Source organism: Melozone crissalis, unplaced genomic scaffold (assembly GCF_028551555.1).
Source record: "Melozone crissalis strain CALT ecotype California unplaced genomic scaffold, PUWL_Pcris_2 ptg000223l_1, whole genome shotgun sequence".
NCBI classification, from domain to species: Eukaryota; Metazoa; Chordata; class Aves; order Passeriformes; family Passerellidae; genus Melozone; species Melozone crissalis.
The window spans coordinates 1,076,473-1,100,961 of record NW_026535986.1 but is presented as its reverse complement, the minus strand read 5'-3'; the positions used below and the strand labels follow the sequence as shown (position 1 = coordinate 1,100,961).

General features: G+C 49.4%; 1 long non-coding RNA gene across 1 annotated transcript; it reads right to left on the bottom strand.

Annotated features, from left to right (window-relative positions):
* Positions 1-14,240: 14,240 nt before the first annotated feature.
* LOC128949365 (uncharacterized) lies at positions 14,241-24,027 on the bottom strand. Its single transcript, XR_008484202.1, has 3 exons — positions 23,814-24,027; positions 23,306-23,423; positions 14,241-14,462 (listed from the first exon to the last, which is right to left on the bottom strand). It is a non-coding gene; the product is annotated as an uncharacterized LOC128949365 (long non-coding RNA).
* Between the last annotated feature and the right edge of the window lie 462 nt (positions 24,028-24,489).

The following is a 24,489-nucleotide window of genomic DNA, read 5'->3' as shown; positions in this document are numbered from 1 at the left end:
CCACTCTGTCTGGCAAGGAGAAACTGTGCCAGCACAAAAAACATCTCCCATCGTGTTCTAGAGGCTGCACGGAGGTCTGCCGAGTGTTTTGCAAGAAGAGAAAGAAAGTTGTCCAAAACAGCTTCCAATCGAATGCTCAAGTGAATAGAAAAGGCAGGAGAGTGGTCAGGTACTGTTTTCTCTCACTTGGCAAGCTGCGCACACAATCGCAGTGTTGTACAGCTTGTTTCATCACCTTTGCGAAGCTGCCGCTCTCTCCGGCTCCCGGAGACGAAGAAGCTGCTTCTTCGCGCAAAGACGATTCTGCCGCTCACAGTGCTCTGCGGTGTGCGCCTTCTGCCGAAAGAGGTCCGGGAGCTGTGCTTAGCTCTGCAGAGCACCGTACCTTCGTCTTTAGCCTCTCTTCTCGTCTACATCTTAGCAAAAAGCTTTTCCACTCTGTCTGGCAAGGAGAAACTGTGCCAGCACAGAAAACATCTCCCATCGTGTTCTAGAAGCTGCACGGAGGTCTGCCGAGTGTTTTGCAAGAAGAGAAAGAAAGTTGTCCAAAACAGCTTGCAATCGAATGTTCATGTGAATAGAAAAGGCAGGAGAGTGGTCAGGTACTGTTTTCTCTCAGTTGGCAAGCTGCGCACACAATCGCAGTGTTGTACAGCTTGTTTCATCACCTTTCCGAAGTTGCCGCTCTCTCCGGCTCCCGGAGACGAAGAAGCTGCTTCTTCGCGCAAAGACGATTCTGCCGCTCACAGTGATCTGCGGTGTGCGCCTTCTGCCGAAAGACGTCCGGGGGCGACATTTTGCTCTGCAGAGCACCGTACCTTCGTCTTTAGCCTCTCTTCTCGTCTACATCTTAGCAAAAAGCTTTTCCACTCTGTCTGGCAAGGAGAAACTTTACCAGCACAGAAAACATCTCCCATCGTGTTCTAGAGGCTGCACGGAGGTCTGCCGAGTGTTTTGCAAGAAGAGAAAGAAAGTTGTCCAAAACAGCTTGCAATCGAATGTTCATGTGAATAGAAAAGGCAGGAGAGTGGTCAGGTACTGTTTTCTCTCACTTGGCAAGCTGCGCACACAATCGCAGTGTTGTACAGCTTGTTTCATCACCTTTGCGAAGTTGCCACTCTCTCCGGCTCCGGGAGGCGAAGAAGCTGCTTCTTCGCGCAAAGACGATTCTGCCGCTCACAGTGCTCTGCGGTGTGCGCCTTCTGCCGAAAGAGGCCCGGGAGCTGTGCTTAGCTCTGCAGAGCACCATACCTGCTTCTTTAGCCTCTCTTCTCGTCTACATCTTAGCAAAAAGCTTTTCCACTCTGTCTGGCAAGGAGAAACTGTGCCAGCACAAAAAACATCTCCCATCGTGTTCTAGAGGCTGCACGGAGGTCTGCCGAGTGTTTTGTAAGAAGAGAAAGAAAGTTGTCCAAAACAGCTTGCAATCGAATGTTCATGTGAATAGAAAAGGCAGGAGAGTGGTCAGGTACTGTTTTCTCTCACTTGGCAAGCTGCGCACACAATCGCAGTGTTGTACAGCTTGTTTCATCACCTTTGCGAAGTTGCCGCTCTCTCCGGCTCCCGGAGACGAAGAAGCTGCTTCTTCGCGCAAAGACGATTCTGCCGCTCACAGTGCTCTGCGGTGTGCGCCTTCTGCCGAAAGAGGTCCGGGAGCGGTGCTTAGCTCTGCAGAGCACCGTACCTTCGTCTTTAGCCTCTCTTCTCGTCTACATCTTAGCAAAAAGCTTTTCCACTCTGTCTGGCAAGGAGAAACTGTGCCAGCACAGAAAACATCTCCCATCGTGTTCTAGAGGCTGCACGGAGGTCTGCCGAGTGTTTTGCAAGAAGGGAAAGAAAGTTGTCCAAAACAGCTTGCAATCGAATGTTCATGTGAATAGAAAAGGCAGGAGAGTGGTCAGGTACTGTTTTCTCTCACTTGGCAAGCTGCGCACACAATCGCAGTGTTGTACAGCTTGTTTCATCACCTTTGCGAAGCTGCCGCTCTCTCCGGCCCCGGAGACGAAGAAGCTGCTTCTTCGCGCAAAGACGATTCTGCCGCTCACAGTGCTCTGCGGTGTGCGGCTTCTGTCGAAAGAGGCCCGGGAGGTTCCTGATGGCACGTTGCTGGGGACATTTTGAACCTTCAAAGCAGCCTGACTTTGCAGTGCTGGCAGCTGGCGTCTGGGAGGCATCCTGTGCAATGCAGAATTTCAGATGACAGACAGCTGGCCCCTCTGGACCAGAGGTTCCTGAACACTAGTGCAGTCCCTCTTCCCAGGTAAGCAAAACTCAGCAGCCAAGGTTCCTAGTTTCAGATGGCTGGAGGTGCTTTGCAGTCTCAAACAAGATCAACTAGGCACAGGTGGCAGCTTGGTGCTGGGAGGGATCCTGAGCAATGCAGAATTTGAGCAGACAGCCGGCCACTAAGGGTCTCTGCGCCCTGGACACAAATGCCGCCCATTACCCCAGGTAAGTGTAACTCACCTGCTCCGGTTCCTGATGGCAGATTGCTGAGGACATTTCAGACCCTCAGAGAAGCCTGACTTTGCGGTGGTGGCAGCGTGGGTCCGGGAGGCATCCTGCGCAATGCAGAATTTCAGCAGACAGCCGGTCACTAAGGGCCCATGAGTCTTCGACCCCAATGCTTCCCTTTACACAAGGAAGTGTAACTCACCAGCTCCGGTTCCTGATGGCAGATTGCTGGGGACATTTCGGAGCCTCAAACCAGCCAGACTCTGCGGCGGTGACAGCTTGGGTCCGGGAGGCATCCTGCGCAATGCACAATTTGAGGAGGCAGCCGGCCACAAAGGGCCCCTGGGCTCTCAACAGAAATGCTTCCCATTTACACAGGTAAGCGTAACCCACCAGCTCAGGTTCCTGATGGCAGGTGGCTGGAGTCACTTGGGACTCTCAAACCTGCCTGACTTTATGCAGGTGTCAGCTTGGGTCTCAGAGGTATCCTGCGCAATACGAATTTCTGCAGGCAGCCAGCCACTAAGGGCCCTTGGGCCTGAAGACCAATGCTAGTCCTTTAAAAATGTAAGTGTAACTCAGACGCCCAGGTCCCTGATGGCAGGTAGCAGGGGACACGTGCCGAGGACAAAGCGGCGGGAGTTTGAACTGGTGCCACCTTGGGCCTGGGATGCACCCTGCGCAAGACAGAATTTCAGCAGGCAGCCGGCCACTCCAGGCAAGGGCTCCTGAACAACAAGGCCAGCCCTTTCCCAGAAAAAGAAATCTCAGCAGCCCAGGCTCCTGATAGAAGATTGCTGGATCCATATGGGACGCTCAAATCAGCCTGACTTTGCCGTGGTGGCAGCTTGGGTCTAGGAGGGCCTCCTGCGCAATGCAGAGTTTCAGCAGGCAGCCTGCCACTAAGGGCCCCTGATTCCTGGACACCAACGCCGCCCTTTACACAGGGAAGTGTAACTCACCAGCTCAGGTTCCTGATGGCAGATTGCGGCACACATTGGGGGCCCTCAAAGTAGGCTGACCCTGCAGTGCTGGCAGCTGGCGTCTGGGAGGCATCCTGCGCAATGGACAATTTCAGCAGGCAGCCTGCCACTAAGGGCCCCTGATTCCTGGACACCAACGCCGCCCTTTACACAGGGAAGTGTAACTCACCAGCTCAGGTTCTTGATAGAACATTGCTGGGGCCACTTGGCACCCTCAAACCAGCCAGACACTGCGGTGGTGGCAGCTGGGTTCTGGGAGGCATCCTGTGCAATGCAGAATATGAGGAGCCAGCCGGCCACTAAGGGCCCCCGGGCACTGGACGCAAATGCCCCCCATTGCCCCAGGTAAGTGTAACTCACCAGCTCAGGTTCCTGATGGCACGTTGCTGGGGACATTTGAACCTTCAAAGCAGCCTGACTTTCCAGTGCTGGCAGCTGGCGTCTGGGAGGCATCCTGTGCAATGCAGAATTTCAGATGACAGACAGCTGGCCCCTCTGGACCAGAGGCTCCTGAACACTAGTGCAGTCCCTCTTCCCAGGTAAGCAAAACTCAGCAGCCAAGGTTCCTAGTTTCAGATGGCTGGAGGTGCTTTGCAGTCTCAAACAAGATCAACTGGGCACAGGTGGCAGCTTGGTGCTGGGAGGGATCCTGAGCCATGCAGAATTTGAGCAGACAGCCGGCCACTAAGGGTCTCTGCGCCCTGGACACTAATGCCGCCCATTACCCCAGGTAAGCGTAACTCACCAGCTCCGGTTCCTGATGGCAGATTAATGGGGACATTTCGGAGCCTCAAACCAGCCAGACTCTGCGGCGGTGACAGCTGGGGTCCGGGAGGCATCCTGCGCAATGCACAATTTGAGGAGGCAGCCGGCCACAAAGGGCCCCTGGGCTCTCAACAGAAATGCTGCCCTTTACACAGGTAAGCGTAACCCACCAGCTCAGGTTCCCGATGGCAGGTGGCTGGAGTCACTTGGGACTCTCAAACCTGCCTGACTTTACAGAGGTGTCAGCTTGGGTCTCAGAGGTATCCTGCACAATGCAGAATTTCAGGAGGCAGACGGCCAGCCCCTCTTGGCTAGAGGCTCCTGAAAACTAAGGCTGACCCTTTCTCCAGTTAAGCAAAACTCAGCAGCCCAGGTTCCTGGTGGCATATTGCTTGAGGGGCTTGGGACGCTCAAACAAGCTCAACTCAGCACAGGAAGCAGCTTGGGGCTGGGAGTCATCCTGCGCAGTGAAGAATTTCATGAGCCAGGCGTTCACTAAGGGCCCCAGGACCCTGGACACCAATGGCGCCCATTACACAGGGAAGTGTAACTCACCAGCTCAGGTTCCTGATGGCAGATTGACAGGGCTATTTGGGACCTAAAATCCAGCCTGACTCTGCGGTGGTGGTAGCTTAGGTCCGGGGGGCATCCTACGCAATGGAGAATTTCAGCAGGTAGCCGGCCACAAAGGGCCCCTGACCTCTGAACAGAAGTGCTGCCCTTTACACAGGTAAGGGTAACTCACCAGCTCAGGTTCGTGATGGAAGATTGCTGGGGCCATTTGGGACCCTGAAACCAGACGGATCCTGCGGTGGTGGAAGCTTGGGTCCAGAAGGCCTCCTGCGCAATGCAGAGTTTCAGCAGGCAGCCTGCCACTAAGGGCCCCTGATTCCTGGACACCAACGCCGCCCTTTACACAGGGAAGTGTAACTCACCAGCTCAGGTTCCTGATGGCAGATTGCGGCACACATTGGGGGCCCTCAAAGTAGGCTGACCCTGCAGTGCTGGCAGCTGGCGTCTGGGAGGCATCCTGCGCAATGGACAATTTCAGCAGGCAGCCTGCCACTAAGGGCCCCTGATTCCTGGACACCAACGCCGCCCTTTACACAGGGAAGTGTAACTCACCAGCTCAGGTTCTTGATGGAACATGGCTGGGGCCACTTGGCACCCTCAAACCAGCCAAACACTGCGGTGGTGGCAGCTGGGTTCTGGGAGGCATCCTGTGCAATGCAGAATATGAGGAGCCAGCCGGCCACTAAGGGCCCCCGGGCACTGGACGCAAATGCCCCCCATTGCCCCAGGTAAGTGTAACTCACCAGCTCAGGTTCCTGATGGCACGTTGCTGGGGACATTTTGAACCTTCAAAGCAGCCTGACTTTGCAGTGCTGGCAGCTGGCGTCTGGGAGGCATCCTGTGCAATGCAGAATTTCAGATGACAGACAGCTGGCCCCTCTGGACCAGAGGCTCCTGAACACTAGTGCAGTCCCTCTTCCCAGGTAAGCAAAACTCAGCAGCCAAGGTTCCTAGTTTCAGATGGCTGGAGGTGCTTTGCAGTCTCAAACAAGATCAACTGGGCACAGGTGGCAGCTTGGTGCTGGGAGGGATCCTGAGCCATGCAGAATTTGAGCAGACAGCCGGCCACTAAGGGCCTCTGCGCCCTGGACACTAATGCCGCCCATTACCCCAGGTAAGTGTAACTCACCAGCTCCGGTTCCTGATGGCACATTGCTGGGGACATTTCGGAGCCTCAAACCAGCCAGACCCTGCGGCGGTGACAGCTTGGGTCCAGGAGGCATCCTGCGCAATGCACAATTTGAGGAGGCAGCCGGCCACAAAGGGCCCCTGGGCTCTCAACAGAAATGCTGCCCTTTACACAGGTAAGCGTAACCCACCAGCTCAGGTTCCTGATGGCAGGTGGCTGGAGTCACTTGGGACTCTCAAACCTGCCTGACTTTACAGAGGTGGAAGCTTGGGTCTCAGAGGCATCCTGCACAATGCGGAATTTCAGGAGGCAGACGGCCAGCCTCTCTTGGCCACAGGCTCCTGAAAACTAAGGCTGACCCTTTCTCCAGTTAAGCAAAACTCAGCAGCCCAGGTTCCTGGTGGCATATTGCTTGAGGGGCTTGGGACGCTCAAACAAGCTCAACTCAGCACAGGAAGCAGCTTGGGGCTGGGAGTCATCCTGCGCAGTGAAGAATTTCATGAGCCAGGCGTTCACTAAGGGCCCCAGGACCCTGGACACCAATGCCGCCCATTACACAGAGAAGTGTAACTCACCAGCTCAGGTTCCTGATGGCAGATTGACAGGGCCATTTGGGACCTAAAATCCAGCCTGACTCTGCGGTGGTGGCAGCTTAGGTACGGGGGGCATCCTACGCAATGGAGAATTTCAGCAGGCAGCCGGCCACAAAGGGCCCCTGACCTCTGAACAGAAGTGCTGCCCTTTACACAGGTAAGGGTAACTCACCAGCTTAGGTTGGGATGGAAAATTGCTGGGGCCATTTGGGATCCTGAAACCAGACGGATCCTGCGGTTGTGGCAGCTGGGGTCTGGGAGGCATCCTGCGCTATGCAGCCTTTCAGCAGGCAGCCTGCCACTAAGGGCCCCTGATTCCTGGACACCAACGCCGCCCTTTACACAGGGAAGTGTAACTCACCAGCTCCGGTTCCTGATGGCACATGGCTGGGGACATTTTGAACCCTCAAAGCAGCCTGACTCTGCGGCGGTGACAGCTTGGGTCCGGGAGGCATCCTGCGCAATGCACAATTTGAGGAGGCAGCCGGCCACTAAGGGCCCCTGGGCTCTCAACAGAAATGCTGCCCTTTACACAGGTAAGCGTAACCCACCAGCTCAGGTTCCTGATGGCAGGTGGCTGGAGTCACTTGGGACTCTCAAACCTGCCTGACTTTACAGAGGTGTCAGCTTGGGTCTCAGAGGTATCCTGCACAATGCAGAATTTCAGGAGGCAGACGGCCCGCCCCTCTTGGCCAGAGGCTCCTGAAAACTAAGGCTGACCCTTTCTCCAGTTAAGCAAAACTCAGCAGCCCAGGTTCCTGGTGGCATATTGCTTGAGGGGCTTGGGACTCTCAAACAAGCTCAACTCAGCACAGGAAGCAGCTTGGGGCTGGGAGTCATGCTGCGCAGTGAAGAATTTCATGAGCCAGGCGTTCACTAAGGGCCCCAGGACCCTGGACACCAATGGCGCCCATTACACAGGGAAGTGTAACTCACCAGCTCAGGTTCTTGATGGAACATTTCCGGTGCCACTTGGCACCCTCAAACCAGCCAGACACTGCGGTGGTGGCAGCTGGGTTCCGGGAGGCATCCTGTGCAATGCAGAATATGAGGAGCCAGCCGGCCACTAAGGGCCCCCGGGCACTGGACGCAAATGCCCCCCATTGCCCCAGGTAAGTGTAACTCACCAGCTCAGGTTCCTGATGGCACGTTGCTGGGGACATTTTGAACCTTCAAAGCAGCCTGACTTTGCAGTGCTGGCAGCTGGCGTCTGGGAGGCATCCTGTGCAATGCAGAATTTCAGATGACAGACAGCTGGCCCCTCTGGACCAGAGGCTCCTGAACACTAGTGCAGTCCCTCTTCCCAGGTAAGCAAAACTCAGCAGCCAAGGTTCCTAGTTTCAGATGGCTGGAGGTGCTTTGCAGTCTCAAACAAGATCAACTAGGTACAGGTGGCAGCTTGGTGCTGGGAGGCATCCTGAGCAATGCAGAATTTGAGCAGACAGCCGGCCACTAAGGGCCCCTGTGCCCTGGACACTAATGCCGCCCATTACCCCAGGTAAGTGTAACTCACCAGCTCCGGTTCCTGATGGCACATTGCTGGGGACATTTCGGAGCCTCAAACCAGCCAGACTCTGCGGCGGTGACAGCTTGGGTCCGGGAGGCATCCTGCGCAATGCACAATTTGAGGAGGCAGCCGGCCACAAAGGGCCCCTGGGCTCTCAACAGAAATGCTGCCCTTTACACAAGTAAGCGTAACCCACCAGCTCAGGTTCCTGATGGCAGGTGGCTGGAGTCACTTGGGACTCTCAAACCTGCCTGACTTTACGCAGGTGGCAGCTTGGGTCTCAGAGGTATCCTGCGCAATACGAAATTTCTGTAGGCAGCCAGCCACTAAGGGCCCTTGGGACTGAAGACCAATGCTAGTCCCTTAAAAAGGTAAGTGTAACTCAGACGCCCAGGTCCCTGATGGCAGGTAGCAGGGGACACGTGCCGAGGACAAAGCGGCGGGAGTTTGAACTGGTGCCACCTTGGGCCTGGGATGCACCCTGCACAAGACAGAATTTCAGCAGGCTGCCGGCCACTCCAGGCAAGGGCTCCTGAACAACAAGGCCAGCCCTTTCCCAGAAAAAGAAATCTCAGCAGCCCAGGCTCCTGATAGAAGATTGCTGGATCCATATGGGACGCTCAAACCAGCCGGACTTTGCCGAGGTGGCAGCTTGGGTCCAGAAGGCCTCCTGCGCAATGCAGAGTTTTAGCAGGCAGCCTGCCACTAAGGGCCCCTGCGCCCTGGACACTAATGCCGTCCATTACCCCAGGTAAGTGTAACCCACCAGCTCCGGTTCCTGATGGCAGATTGCTGGGGACATTTCAGACCCTCAGACCAGCCTGACTTTGCGGTGGTGGCAGCGTGGGTCCGGGAGACATCCCGCGCAATACAGAATTTCAGGAGGCAGACGGCCCGCCCCTCTTGGCCAGAGGCTCCTGAAAACTAAGGCTGACCCTTTCTCCAGTTAAGCAAAACTCAGCAGCCCAGGTTCCTTGTGGCATATTGCTTGAGGGGCTTGGGACTCTCAAACAAGCTCAACTCAGCACAGGAAGCAGCTTGGGGCTGGGAGTCATGCTGCGCAGTGAAGAATTTCATGAGCCAGGCGTTCACTAAGGGCCCCAGGACCCTGGACACCAATGCCGCCCATTACGCAGGGAAGTGTAACTCACCTGCTCAGGTTCCTGATGGCAGATTGACAGGGCCATTTGGGACCTAAAATCCAGCCTGACTCTGCGGTGGTGGCAGCTTAGGTACGGGGGGCATCCTACGCAATGGAGAATTTCAGCAGGCAGCCGGCCCCAAAGGGCCCCTGACCTCTGAACAGAAGTGCTGCCCTTTACACAGGTAAGGGTAACTCACCAGCTCAGGTTCGTGATGGAAGATTGCTGGGGCCATTTGGGATCCTGAAACCAGACAGATCCTGCGGTGGTGGCAGCTTGGGTCTGGGAGGGATCCTGCACAATGCAGAGTTTCAGCAGGCAGCCTGCCACTAAGGGCCCCTGATTCCTGGACACCAACGCCGCCCTTTACACAGGGAAGTGTAACTCACCAGCTCAGGTTCTTGATGGAACATTGCTGGGGCCACTTGGCACCCTCAAACCAGCCAGACACTGCGGTGGTGGCAGCTGGCGTCCGGGAGGCATCCTGTGCAATGCAGAATATGAGGAGCCAGCCGGCCACTAAGGGCCCCCGGGCACTGGACGCAAATGCCCCCCATTGCCCCAGGTAAGTGTAACTCACCAGCTCAGGTTCCTGATGGCACGTTGCTGGGGACATTTTGAACCTTCAAAGCAGCCTGACTTTGCAGTGCTGGCAGCTGGCGTCTGGGAGGCATCCTGTGCAATGCAGAATTTCAGATGACAGACAGCTGGCCCCTCTGTCCTTTCTTTCTTCCTTTCAGTTCCTTTCCTTATTTTCTTTTTTTTCTTTTCTTTCTTTCTTTCCCTGTATATCTAATCTTGGTTTTCCTTTCTAGCTTTGGAATAAAAAAAGCACCAGTAGTAGCTTTCAGGCTACCTGGGAGTAAAAAAACCTCCAAAACGAAAATGATTTAAAGAAAACTATTTATTCCCTGGGAGCCTGAAATTTTCTATACTGCTGCACGTGACATAGAGCTTTTATTCCTTCTTATAGATAGTTGATATTATATACTTACTTTATACAGCGCCCCCTGCCGTCTGCCCCGGAGCACTGCAGGCACAGCGATCCCTGCCGTCTGCACAGGCGCACTGCAGGCAGAGGGCTGCGGCGTTGTTCGGTTCTGTTTAATGAAACTCGGCTGAATTCGGCTTGGTTCGGCTCTTGGTCTAAAGTCGTTTCAGTTCGGCTCTTCGGCCGAACTCGGCACGGTTCGGCTAAATTCGGTCATATTCAGCACATTGTCTAAATGTGGCCAGTGTCGCCCACATTCGGCTATCGGTTCCAGTCGGCTATCATCGGCTCTTGGTGTAAACTCGGCTGTTTTCGGCCACACTCGTCTATTTTCGGCCGCACTGGGCTCTTCGGGTAAACTCGGCTGTTTCCGGCCACCCTCGGCTCTTCGGGTAAACTCGGCTCTTTTCGGCTTCCCTCGGCTCTTCGGGTAAACTCGGCTCTTTTCGGCCACACTCGGCTCTTCGGCTCTTCGGAACAATTCGGCCCGGCTCGGCTCCCTCAGGGCGCGAAAGCGGCCGTCAGAGGACCCCGGCACAGCGAGGCGTTTAACCCACATGCCTGGCACAAACCCGCCAAAATACGCCCGCCCGCGGCGCCGCTGAGCCCGCGGCCCGTATCGGGTACACTTGAAATGCCACAGAAAATACCACCGGGGCCGCGCCGGCGTCGGTATTCCATGCAGGCAGTCCACTTAGACCAACCCCGGTCCTCCACTTCCCCGCCCTTTTCGCCGCCATGATGAGAAGGTCAATTAAAAGTCCGCGACATCCGCGATGCGCCACTCCCAAGGTGGCGGCTTCTCGGTGCAGGGCTGCAGTACCGCGCTCTGCCCACAAGGCGGCAGCACTGCCGCACGCCCCAGCCGGGGGCGCAGCGCGCCTCGGGGCTGCGGGCAGGGAAGGCGGCGAAAAAGAACAGGGGAGGCCCCCGCCGAAAACTGCTCTGAAATAAATGCCCCAAAACAACCGCGAAGAGGAAAAATAAACTTCTGCCTCTAATCTAATAGGATAAAAAAAAACAAAACAAAACCACAACAATTTCTTAAAAAAAAGAAAATTAAAAATTTAAAAAAAGGTTTTTTTCCTTTTAATATTCACATTTCTATCAATAATGTATATTGATGTATACTGTCCATTTATACATTTGTTTTTATGAATACATTTCTATTCCATATTGCATATATCCCTAAAACTTAAATTTATTTGTATATTTTTATACATATTTTTACATAGTAAGTATATATTTCTGTTCGGATTTTTACTTCTGTAACACTTACAGTACTCAAAACCCCTGCCTCTACCCCATACATGGCAAATAAAACCCCCTTTCATTTCAACTGTATTTAAAATCTTAAAAAAAATATTTTTCAAATTTGTATTTAAAATGTTTACTGATGTATGATCGATTTTGCATTTCTATTTAGCGATTTAGTTATAATTTATATTCTATGTTACATGTGTTCCTATTACTTATATTTTTTATATACTTTTATTCATATCTTTATATATTTATTATATCTTTCTGTGTTAGGATTTTTACATCTGCAACACTTACATTATTTAAAATAAAACCCCTGCCTCTACCCACATTAAAGCCAAAAAGAACCCCAGTCTTCTCAACTGTATTTAAATACTTTTTAAAACTCTATTTTTCAGGTTCATATTCACATTTACATTTAAAATGTATACTAACGTATACTCTTATTTGTATTCTCCATTACATCTCTTCCTATTATTTCTATTTGCTAATATTTTGTGTTTATATATATATTTAGATCTTGATTGTATATCTCAATATTTAGAAATATATAACAATAATATCTACATTCATATTATTTAAAATAAAAACCCTGCCTCAAACCCAATAATAAAAAAGACCCCAACCCTTTCTTTTAAACAATATTTAAATAGGTTTTATCCTTATGTCTGATTTTTATATTCATATTTGTATTTATCATGTATATTAATGTCTATTGCTTACTTATACATTTATCTTTATCAATGTCAAGTTATAAACAAATTTATATTCTATATTACATCTGATGCGAGTAGTTATTTATGAATTTTTATACATATTTTTATACATTGATTATATATTTCTGCGTCAAGATTTTTACTTCTGTAACACTTACAATATTCAAAAAAAACCCCCTGCCTCTACTTAAATAAAAGCCAAAACATTCCCTTTTTTTTAAGCTATATTTACATATTTCTATATTTATATTCCCATTTATAATTTATATTGCCATATAATATTATTTATATTCTATACTACAACTCTTCATATTACTTCCATATATTTATATATAAATTTGTATTAATACTTTAGCAATTTCTCTTTATATATTTATTATATATTTCTATCTTAAGATCCACATTTCTATATTACTTACATTATTTCAAATAAAACTCCTGCCTCTAACCAAATAAAAACCAAGGACACCCCTTTATGTGAACCAGATTTAAAATGTAGCAGGTAAATTTATTTTTCAAAATTATAATGATATTTATATAGATATTTTTATTTATTATATTCATAGATATTATATATATTAGAGAGAATACCTTCTAATATAATAGATATGTATTTTCTGTATTATATTTTTTTTACTTATATATACAAATACAAATCTCTATAAATATTTAATTTAAATAAATATATTTGTATATCTGAATTGATATTTTATTGCTATCATTTATTTAAAAACCCCAGCCTACAACCTAATAACACCCCCCCATTTATTTTAACTCTATTTAAATGTTTTTATATTTATAATCTATATTTATATATCTTTGTGTATATATATATATAACAGACTATCATTAATCTATATGATAATATATTACAATTATATACCACGCATTATAGTTTTATGTATGTATCTGTTATCTATATTTATGTCTACCACTCTAATGTTATATTTATTTTTAAATGTATATTTATTTCTATTTTCACCTCTATATTAAACCATACAAGTTCATTAACCTCACGCACCAGAACCACAACAATACCGCACCTTTGTCAGCACCGGCACGCAGCACACGCTCGTCCCATCGCAGCACATCAAAACAAAACCCATTGCTATTACTAACGGAACAAACGTCCCACAACGTCATTGAACCCTAATAAAAACTCAAATAAACCTAACTGTCAATAAATATTAAACCCCACTATAAAGTAGCCCAAAACCTCCGCACATTCTCATCATAAACTTCCTCCTAAACCAGTATCTCAAAAACCCCAAAAAACTCAAATACACCTTGAAAATGACACAACTGCTAATAAAAACAAACACCCAGTAAAAATTAAATCAAACCAACTCACGAGACTCAAAACTGTACAACTGACCCTAAACATTACTAAAAAAAGTCCCCAAAGCTCTACCTTTATGCTAATGCACAAATAATAACCTATCATCTAGAAAAGTTATTTGAAAAAATTAAAAAAAATAATTAAAACCATGAAAATCAAAAACCTAAACTATTAAAATACTAAAAAATATCACTACCTAAATTAAAAAACGTATTGCCTATAAAAACCCACCATATAAATGCCCCTGTCCCAAAAAATAAAAAAAAAAACAACTATCAAACCAGAAAGAAATCAGAACTTAGGAACACTAAAACCATAGCGTTCAAGAAGTCACACCACATCCCTTATCATACACCAACTACAAACAACAGAAAACAAAACAATGAATTCTTAAAAACCACCTTAAAACCACTACATTGAAAAACATTTCAAAAATTAAAATCTGCATTTAACAAAAGCCATCTCATAAATTCACACCCAAAACTCCAGCAGCCCAGCTGGCCCTACCAAAGCTCTATGTTTATACATACAGCAAACAAAACCAAAATCCCAGTAATACCCATCAGAAATCTATGAAACAATCCTATTGAAATTAATGCTGCCTCAAATACAAACCAACCCATCCAGAAAGTCAGCTTCACTCAAAAAACAATTTACACAGAGTTAATAATACCAAGAAATAAAACAACACACCATATACCACCAATGAATATAATAGTCAAGTAAAAAAAAAAACACTACATTTTTTTCTTTTTATTTCTTAAACTAACTTCTTTTATTAGCTAGAACAAAAGATTTTGCCAGGACTGTAACAACAACAACAACCTCTTTTTCTTCTTCTCCTTCTGAAATGTCCCTTCTCACTCCCAAATTCCTTTCAACTCCTGAGTTTACATCCAAGCAAAAAGCAAAATTCGTGCACTCGTGCGTTCGCTGCTCCCGTCAGATTCTCTCTTCCCCTCCACATCTTCTCACACTTTCAGTCTTCACGCTGTCCCGCCGTGATGAGTCTGACAGAAGAATTGGCACAAGCTAACAGAGCATTTCCCTCCCTCCCTCCCGCTGCTTTCCTCAGCGCATTTCAATCCATCCCAGGCCTGCAACGATGCACCCTCACCCCAAAGCTCACAGCAAGCGTGCAGCAGCTCAGGCTCACTTGCCTCCAGGGCTCTGTGCCTTGGATAGCCGAGGAAACTTCTGATGAGCCTCCGTTCCAATCAACTGGAATGCAAACTCACCTCCATCTCAGAGCCTCAGTGACCTCGGCCAGCCCCTTCCTCACTTCCCTGGGTCACAATGACTTCCAGGCACAAGGATGCTAAGCAGGTTCTTGTCTTTTCTCTTGAGTGCCAACAGGTCAAATCTGTAGGCTTTGACATAACTAATTACCCTCTCTTTGAACTCTCCCAAGGACACTTTTAAAGAAAAGACACAAGATTGCTGCTACAGCCATGTGGGATCGGGAGGAAAGCAGCAAGGATCCCAGGCCAGCGGCGCGGCCGGGCAGCGTCACGTCCCTGCCGCCCTGTGACAGGGCGCACGGCTGCAGGGCCCCAGAGCCTGCAGGCCCTGGAGCTGCCACACGGATGGACCCGGTTCCCTCCCCGGGTGCCCAGAGGGAAACCTGAGGGCAGGTGTCCACCCCGAGGGTGCACCCAGAGCCCCGGGCACGGATGGAGTCACTGGCCGCTCTCTGGGGACGAGACCCTCCCTGCAGGTGACGCTGCCTTGTCCTCTCCCTCCCTGTGGCACAGGCACCTCCAGGCTCCATGACCAGCCTCCTTCCGTCAGCATCCAGGTGCTGTGTCGGAGCCAGAGGGGTCGAGGCTTTCCAGAACCATAGCATCCTTTAGGCTGCAAAAGCCTGCTAAGGCCATTGAGCCCAGCTGCTGCCCCAGCACTGCCAAGCCCCCACCCAAATCAGGTCCCTAAACACCACATCTTGCCATGCTTCAAATGTCTCCAGGAATGAGGACTGCCCTGGGCAGCCCGCTCCTATGCCTGACCACCCTTTCAGTGAACAAATTGGTCCTCAAAGCCAATCTGAGCCTTCCCTGCTGCAACTTGAGGCCATTTCCTTTTGTCACGGCACTTCTTACCGGGGAGATCTCGGCACTTCAACCTTACCTGCTCCTTCCCTAGGAGCTCTCTGGCTTGCCTGCATGAGAGGAGAAACACTCCCAGCACAGGAACGGCAGCTCAGCAGGTCCCACACCGAGGCAGGGGAGCAGCTGTCCTCACCACAGCTCCCGTGTCAGCTCTCACAGATCGGCTCTGCTCTGCCTCCCGGGGGCAGATCTCTGCTCAGCGCTTCAGAATTGCCTGTTTGGAGGAGGGGGAAAAAACAGCTTAGCCAAGATTTTTATCCAGACTTATCTGATGTCTTTGCCTGCTTTGCCTCTTCCTGACTTCCTTCTGCTAAAAAAACAGCTGCCTTTGGACTTCTAGGGGCAACTGCCACGTAATGCTTGAAAAGGAACTACAGAAAAGTGCCTCATTTTTCAAGACTCAGCCAAGAAGACAGACAACTGCACCTTCTCCATCCCCACTGCCTGCAGAGCTGCCAGGCACCAGGCCAGCTCTGCTCCTGCTTCCAGTTGTTCCCAACTCTGCTGCAAGAACTGAAGGCTGCTTTGGCATTCCATGGCTCCGCTCCTCCCAAAAAAGATCTTTCAGTGCCGTTCTCCCTCCACGGGAAGGGCCCTTTTGTCTCACACGCTCGGTGACACGAGGCTGCGCCAAGCTGCAGCAGCCTCTGCTCCAGCTGGGAAGGGCTTTCTTCCTCCTCTGGCACCTGCCTGGCACAGGTTGCTCACACATGCTGGGGCTGCCCCTGGAAGTGTTCCAAGGCCCATTGGTGCTCTGGGATCAGGCTCAGAGCAACCTGGTCCATGGAACCGTGTCCTTGCCCACGGCACCAGGCTTGGAACGAGGTGATCTTTAGAGCCCCTTCCAACCTGAATTATTCCATGATTCTATGAACTCAAAAAACTCGGGGAAGAAATCTGTAAAGTCACTAAATACATAAAAGCATATCCCCATCAGCATAATTTTGAATGAAAAGTATATCTACAAACAGGGAGAAATATTCTATGTATTTGCTCTTGCTACCTTTCAGGTGTAATTTCAGCTATCTCTTCCAGTTTTAAAATATTCTCTTTTGAAATAATAAGCCGTGTTCAAATTTTAGCATTTTTACACTATTGCAGAAGCAAAAATTGCTGACAATCAGGCCGTGTCATTCTCTATGGAGCAGAGCCATCGTGACAGCATTCCTGGGACAGAAATTTTACAGGATGTCACTCCACAGAGAGCACCAAATTCCATATCAGTTGGCAGTTCTGCTCCTCCACATCAGAAAGCTAAACTAGGACAAGACAGCCTCGGGATTCACGAATGGCAAGGCAATAAGAGACACGCCTTAATAATATCATTACAATTTCCACAGATCTGCCACCTGATCTGCGACAGCACAGCACCCTGGCCCAGAGGAAGGTGAGCCTGCCCAGGACAGAGGTGGAACTAGGTCGTTTTCAAGATCTCTTCCACCCCAAACCATTCTGCGGTGTGATGACACAGGAGAGTTGTAAGGGAGAAGAAGGATGAATTCCTTTGGAAGGATCATTGTTTGCCTCTCTAGTAGCAGGCTTTACTGGCAGGATTGTTTTGCTCTTGCACTGACCTTGGCTGAAGGTGCTTCACCCTGCAGAGAGCGGTGACAGCCTGCTGCACACGCTGTTCTTGGGCAGAGCGCACGGAGCCAGAGGGCAAAGAGCCCCCAGCAGGTCCGTGACAGGAGCGGATGCTCCTCCCCACCTTTGGAAATATCCATTAGGGATTTTTCCAGCAGATGGCAACAGCAGACCGGCGTGGACTGCAAGGGCAGACTCTGCGGGCTGCCTGAAACCTGGCTGGGCTCCACCCAAAGCACCTCTCGGGTCTGCTCCTCCCGCTCCTGGCATTGAGCCTGGCTGGCAGCCCAGGGCATGGTTACTGGAATACAGAATGAATCAGTGCTGCAGGAAACTGCACAACAAGCTCTGCAGCTCTTGCTGTGTGTGCAGGCCTTAAAACACACCTGGTGCATTTGGAACAGATGAAAATTATGGCTCCCCCTGAATAAACATGATTTCTCTCCTAGATATCATTTTGAAAAATAATACTTCAAGGGGTGATCAGAATGGGAGCGCAGACAAACACCAAGAATAAAAACTACAGCGTTTGATGCTTTATCAAAAGGTGTGCCTGCCCTACCGTGTCGGGAAGCTGGACTGCTGGACCCAACTTTGCAGCACATTCTTGTCATTGCTTCTGAGCCACCTTCACCAGCTGCTCTCGTGGCATTTGCCGTGCCATTTGCAAATTACAATACGAGCGAACCTGGAAGGCAAAACACAAGATAAATTTACAGCTGGACAGTCAAATCTTTTTCTCCAAAATCAATGTACAGCTTTCCCCTTCAGCTGAAGTACAGGCCAAATTCATAGAATCACTCGGGTGAGAGAAGCCCTTCAGGCAGTGAAAACGAGCATTTAGGTGTGGTATGAAGCTTGGGGAGCCCTGAAGAGGCCGTAAAAGTCGACTGATATTCTTTGGAAATTACAAATAAAAAATGGGAGGAATGAATTTACAATGAACCCAGTGCGGAAACGCCGCAAGGGACAGCTTGCAGGGGAGATGCCTGAAAGCCAAAGCTGTGCTTCAGTGGCATCTGAGGTGGCAATTTTGCAGAGTGCCTGTACACAAGTTTCTTTTCACTGCGAGCAGTGAGCAGCGGCTCAGAAGACCTGGCTGTAAAAAACACAGGTTATTGTCCCCAAGCACATGCCAGTGGTCTGGAAAAGGGTGACACTCGTTGACATGACTGTTGTGATTGCTCAAGGGGAGAGCTCCTCAGTCCTCCTCACTTCACTGATGCTCCCCATTGGGGCGCAGGTGAATGGCACCACTGGGCTGTGCTTCACCTCCCTGGGTATATTCTGTGCAGGGAACTGCAATGCCATTGCAACTTTTCTGCTCTCACGTCATTCTTCCAGAAAAAAAACCAGTACCTTGAAGGGGAAAGTGCCCTGTCCCACTTCCTTTGTCACTTGTGCTAACCCACAGCACACACTCCCTGCACATGTTATCTGAATGTTAACTCTGTTTACAAGTGCTGTGAATAAACCCCAATCCAACTGAGAAAGTTCCTCTTTGCTCACATTTCAATACAAGGCTGGAACTATCACCTTGCAAAGAACTTTCTTCTACCACTGCTAGATGCAAAACCAAAAAGTAAACCTAGGAATGCCTGCCACACTCCAGCACACAAAGCTGCTGCTGCTGCTTTTAATGGCTTAGCCTGAGGGCTTTGCTGCTCTTCCTTTGCTCTGCTAATGGGAAGGACTGGGAGACCTCTTTGAACTAGCTACACATACCAAAGACCGAATAAACAAGTATTCTTCATCCCATTTCTCTTAAGAGTTTGTCCTGACAGATGCCTTCTCCCTCCTGAGGTTGGATTATAGTTTGTGTTTCCCTTTTTTTCCCCCTTTAGCCCTGGAAGCATTTCACACCCTGCTGGGCAATGCCCAGAAGTAATCAGACTGACTGAACACGGGAAACGCAGACAAAAGAAAAGGCTGGAAGCTACTGTTCTTCTCCCAGCTGGCACCGCCAGCTCCTGAGGGCTCAGCCACGACAGCCCACGTTTGTGACAGTACCTGTACGCTCTGGGTGTGTGCAGCCCTTGCGTCGTGCGGCAGCCTGGAGCTGCAGGCTCAGATATCCACCGCGAGCTCCTGGATCTTCCAGGACAAAGCCAGCTCTCCCTGCTGCTCCCGTGTTGCGCTGCCTGTGGAGCAGGGAGGGAAGGAGAGGCACACAGGTTAGCACAGTGGCAGTGCACGAGCTGCCAGGCGTCACCCATCTGACCCGCACCAAAGAGGAAATCTTAATTTTCAGAACTTCCCATCATGCCACACAAGACACTGAAGCCGTCCAAATCTGGAAGGGATAGCCTGGCATGATGCCTCCCCCAGGTCATATCTTACATCAAGAGTTCTTTTTCTCCTGCACAAGGCTCTATATCCTACTTGGACAGATATACAAATATCTATAGAAACTACAGATATTCAATAAGCCATCTTAAATCATAACAGCCAGGCCTCTGTACGACCGTGCTTAACTCCTGCTCAGCTCACGCCATCTCCCCGTTCCTCAGGCATCAGAAACCACTGAAACTCCCGTGTTTTCCTGGGGGCTGCCTGCCTGCAGCTGCCCTCCTCTCACCAACGGGGCCACCTGCCAGGCTCCCCAGGGCACAGCAGCCTCCAAGGGGAGCATTCGTCTGTTTGAGAGGTGATGGAAAGCCTGGGGAAAAAAAAAGCTCAGCGACACTGTGGCTCTGAAGGTGCAAGAACCATTACCCTGGAGACGTGCAGCTCACCTGGTTCATGCTGGGCAAGTTCTCTGCTCGCTTCACCTGAGCGTTCAGCTGGAGAGATCCATTTCCACGCGCTGGGCTGGCTCCATCTCCGTCCCTGCTGCGAGAAGGTGTTCAGGGGGATGCCGCTGCCCGCTCAGCAGACGCTTCACACACTCTGCCAGCAGCAGGGGCAGCCTTTGAGGCCACACCAGCCTGGCACAGAGTCACTGAGCCATTCTGACTGTGTTAACAGCACCACGGATGAACCCCCATACCCTCGGGCCTTCATTCTCCGGCACCCCGAGCCCCGCGGCTGCGCGGCAAAGAAGGAAAGCGGGCACCGGAAGAGAGGAGCGAGAGCAGGGCATGACAAAGGGCGGCGAGGGAGGGCGGGCTGTGCAGGAAAGCGGCACGGGAAGGGAAAGCCCGGGAGGGGGGTAGAGGGAGGGTGGACAGAGGAGGCAGAAACGGGGAAGAGAAAGGGAGTAGCGGGGAAGGGGCTGGACAGGAAGGAGCCGGGCTTGTGGGGGGAGAGGGAATGGGGGAAAGGGAGCGAGAGAAGGCGAATACGGGGAGAAGGAAGGAGGGCGAGAGAGAGGGACAGGCGGGGAAGCCTCACAGAGCCCCGGCTGCACCCCGAGCCCGGCCCGGCGCCTCGCCCTGCCCGGGAGGCTGCGCTCGGGGGAGCTGGGCTCGCTCCGGAGTCACTCGGCTCCAGTCGGCTCTTCGGCTAAACTCGGCTATTGTCGGCTAAACTCGGCTATTGTCGGCTAAACTCGGCTATTGACGGCCGCATTCGGCTCCATTCGTCCCTCCGGCTCGCTTCGGCCGAACTCGGAGCCGCTCTCTGCGCGTTCGGCTGAGCTCGGCTCGGCTCGCCTCCCCGAGGGCGGGCAAGCGGCGCCGCCTCACGTTAAACTCGCCCGGCTCGGGGCTCTCCTGCTGCCGCGTCACGCGGGCGGCCCGGCCTTCGTACCGACACGACCGGGAGCGCGGGGTGGCACAGGAGCTCATTGGGCTGTGCTAATTAGCACTCGCGCTAATTAGCGCGCACGAGAGCGGCGGGCTCGGTTCGGCCGAGCTCGGCTCCGTTCAGGCAACCTCGCAAGCCTGGCCTAGGTTCGCTCGAGCCCGTCAGGTTCGGCCGGTCTCGCCTTGGTTCGGCTGAGCTCGTTCCATTCGGCTGAAGGCGGCGTCGTTCAGTCGTGTTCTTATAAATACCTTTCTTTATTGACTGTATATTTCTATATTTAGATTTCTACTTCTATGATTCCAAATAAAACCCCTGTCTCTAACCAAATAAACACAAAAAAAGCCTTCTTTTGAACGATATTGAAATATTTTTATACTTTTGTATAATTATATTCACATTTATATTTATAGTTTCTTTTGATGCATTATATTCATAATTATATATAATATATATAAAATTCTAGGAAAGTATCTAAGTTATGATTTATATTAGGTATCACATCTACTGCTAAAACTAATTTTTTCTTATAGGTTTAAATTTTATATATATCTGTATATATTTATATTTCTATACTTAGATTTCTCCCTTTATATTATTTGTAGTTATAATTTTTACAATCAAAACACTGCCTATTGACAAATGAAAAAACCCACTTTGTTTAACTATTTTAAAAAATATTTTCATGCTTAAATTGTCATATTTATATTTATAATTTGTTCAGTATTACATGAGAACATACCTGCTCCTGCACTGCAGCGGGGCTCCCGCTCCTGGGGACCTTGGGGTGCCCCAATGGCATCAGAGCCCCGCGTCTTCATCCCCTTCTCCTCTATTTAGAAACTACACTGGAACCTTTTCCTGGGAACAAAGACGTTACCTAAATCCTCTCCCCGTGTCCCAGACAGATGGATATTCAGTTATTAGTTGGCTGGGCAGCAGTTTCTTAAATAGAATGATAAACAGGATGCGAACATTTTAGCTACAAGCAAATAGGCAAATCTGAACAAGGTACTGGTGGCCAACACCAACCACCAAAGTGATTTTGAAGCCATTTTTTAAACAATAAAATAATGATACCACAAAAATTAAGCAAAAAGCTAACTACTGGCTAAGAAAGAAGGAAAAATTAACTTTTGACAGCAACAACGTTCCAACCAGACAGGCTTTTTCCTCATGTCATACCTTGTAACTACCTCTCTTGGCAATTCTCGTCATGTATCCCAAAAGGAATAAATACCTCAGAGCGTCCTAAAGCAAAAAGTAGCACACGTGAGCCCCTCACACTCCCGGGAGGCCGGCACAGCGTGCACTGAGTCTGCAACAAATTCTGCTCACTGAGGGTCTGCAAACAAAGGTTCAACTGATGAATTGAACTGATTTTAAAGAGAGGTTTTCGAAGCACTGAAGCACAAAAAAGAACAAGCAGAAACAATTCTTAAAAAAAACCTGCAAGTTTCGTTTAGCATATATGCGACTGATTTCCACCCTGTGGCTTCTCACTTGGATTCGTCTGCAGGTTCAGGAAGATGACAATGCACACTCTGCCTTCCCTGAGCCCCCCACAGCAGCGGAGCGCTGCTCCGTGCGCTCAGATCATCAGGAACTGGATTACACGTGCCCGGATGGACCGGAACTGCTCTGCTGCAGATTCAGGAGACGATGGCAGAGAGGGGCTGGCCGAGGCGTCGTCCCAGTTCCGTTCCTGTGTGACGAGGAGCGGTTTGTTCCCAGCAGCTGCAACAATCCCCAGCTCGCTTCCGTGGTGAGTGCCGATGGCACACAAATGGCAGCCCGAGGAAATCGTGTTCTGGGCTCTAAGTGGTTGGGACGGGGTCCGATTTTTTGTTTTGTATCTGTATGATGATTAGTACAACAGGGCCCTGACCGATGACGTGGCAGCACAGAATTAAAAACTCCTCAATAGGATTACATCGGCTTCTAGGAAAAGACAAAAGCCTAGGACCCTTCTGAAATCTACTTTTAATCCAGAGCACACGGATTGTCACCATGCTGCACCTTCCAGCTTTTCAAAGCAGCTTACTTCTGAAGACCAGGAAACACTGATTTCTACAGAAACAATGGGCAACCCCCAGGCTAATCTCAGCACTACTGTTTAATAGGGGACCTGCCAGCGTGCCAGTCCAGCCTAAAGTGTGCTTTACTTCAGTCTAACATCCCCACAAAATTCTTCTCACGTCTCCCAACCCTGAAATCTTTTTTTCCCCTAAAGCTTCTCATCATTAGCAATTTCCAAGTAACATGTTTTTTTTACAGCATTCAAAAATGTAATGCTGGACTGTGCTAGAGAGTAATCTGCAAATATAAGCTTAGCAAAGTTTGAATTGACTTGTCCAGAGAAAAAACCTACAAGCGAACACCTACACCTGCCTACAAAGAGCTAACAAGCCCCTGGCAGCTGCCAGCATCAAAGCACATTGGATGTTTCTAATACAGGGTAAGGATAACAATATCACCTTTTGTTCTCTCCAGCTTGTTTTCCCTGCAGTCATATTTTGCTTCTTATGATTTTTTTAGTCTCCGTATCTTCGTGGACAGCACCGAGCCTGAAGACAAGGATACGAGAGTCTTTCCCTGCCGTACGGAGAGAACCAGGAAAACAGTTAAAAAGAGAACAGGGTAGTTTGAAATTCATACTTGCAATGAGAAGCAGCGCCTAACCAACAGAACAAAAGTAAACAAAGCATGATAGCTCCCTGGGGACAGAAGACTTACAAACTCTCCAGAATTTACAATTCTAGCGACCATCCCCTTCAGGACGGCAGCCAAGTGTCCCATGAGGTGGCGCTACACCAAAGAACAATCTGAGAGGTTCCAAAGAGCGAAATGGACGATATTTTGCAAAGACATAAAATCTTGCAAAATAACAAAAATACAATGGATGTAAACTACAGGGCAAGAGTACAAGTGTTCACTTTAAGAGCTGGAACCATCCAGGTGAGCACCTGATAACTGGATTCTCACCAGAGTTTGAACCCTTCAGGTCACCGAAGAGTTTTCCCCAGAAATTTCACAGACTGAGTTTTGATAGAAGTACAGTTGCCACATCCTCAGAAACGTCACCCATTCTCCAGGTGTGTGGAGGGAACTGCAAATGGCTCTCACGTAGTTTGAGCTACTTCTGTAAGGTCTCAGGGTGAATTTCACCAGATGCAACCAAACAGGGCAACTCCCTGTGGGACAGAAGGAACCCAAAGCTTGGGTAAGCAGAGCTGCAGCAAATACTGAGGAAACAAACATAACAGTGTAAAAAATAATAAACCATCCTTTTTTTTCTCTTGCTTTTGTTTTTTTCTTATTCAGATCAGCATAGCAATTAAAGAGAAAGTGAAAAACTCACCATTACTGAACATTTCATCATCTGCAGGCTGAGCATCCTTAGCATAGAGGACTCCAAAGTTAAAATTCACCGATCCCTGCGAAATAAAACCAAATATTGTATGATAAACAGTCAGACAGCAAACATAAAAATTTGTTTCCTCTAAGGACTTTCAGGTATGTATGTATCTTTGCATACATCCTACACATTAGAACATACACTTTATACCATCACCTAATACATAATCACTTACCTTTAAATTTTGATAGTATAGCATGAATTTTTAACTTAAATTGGTGATCTATTATTATTAAGTTGGTG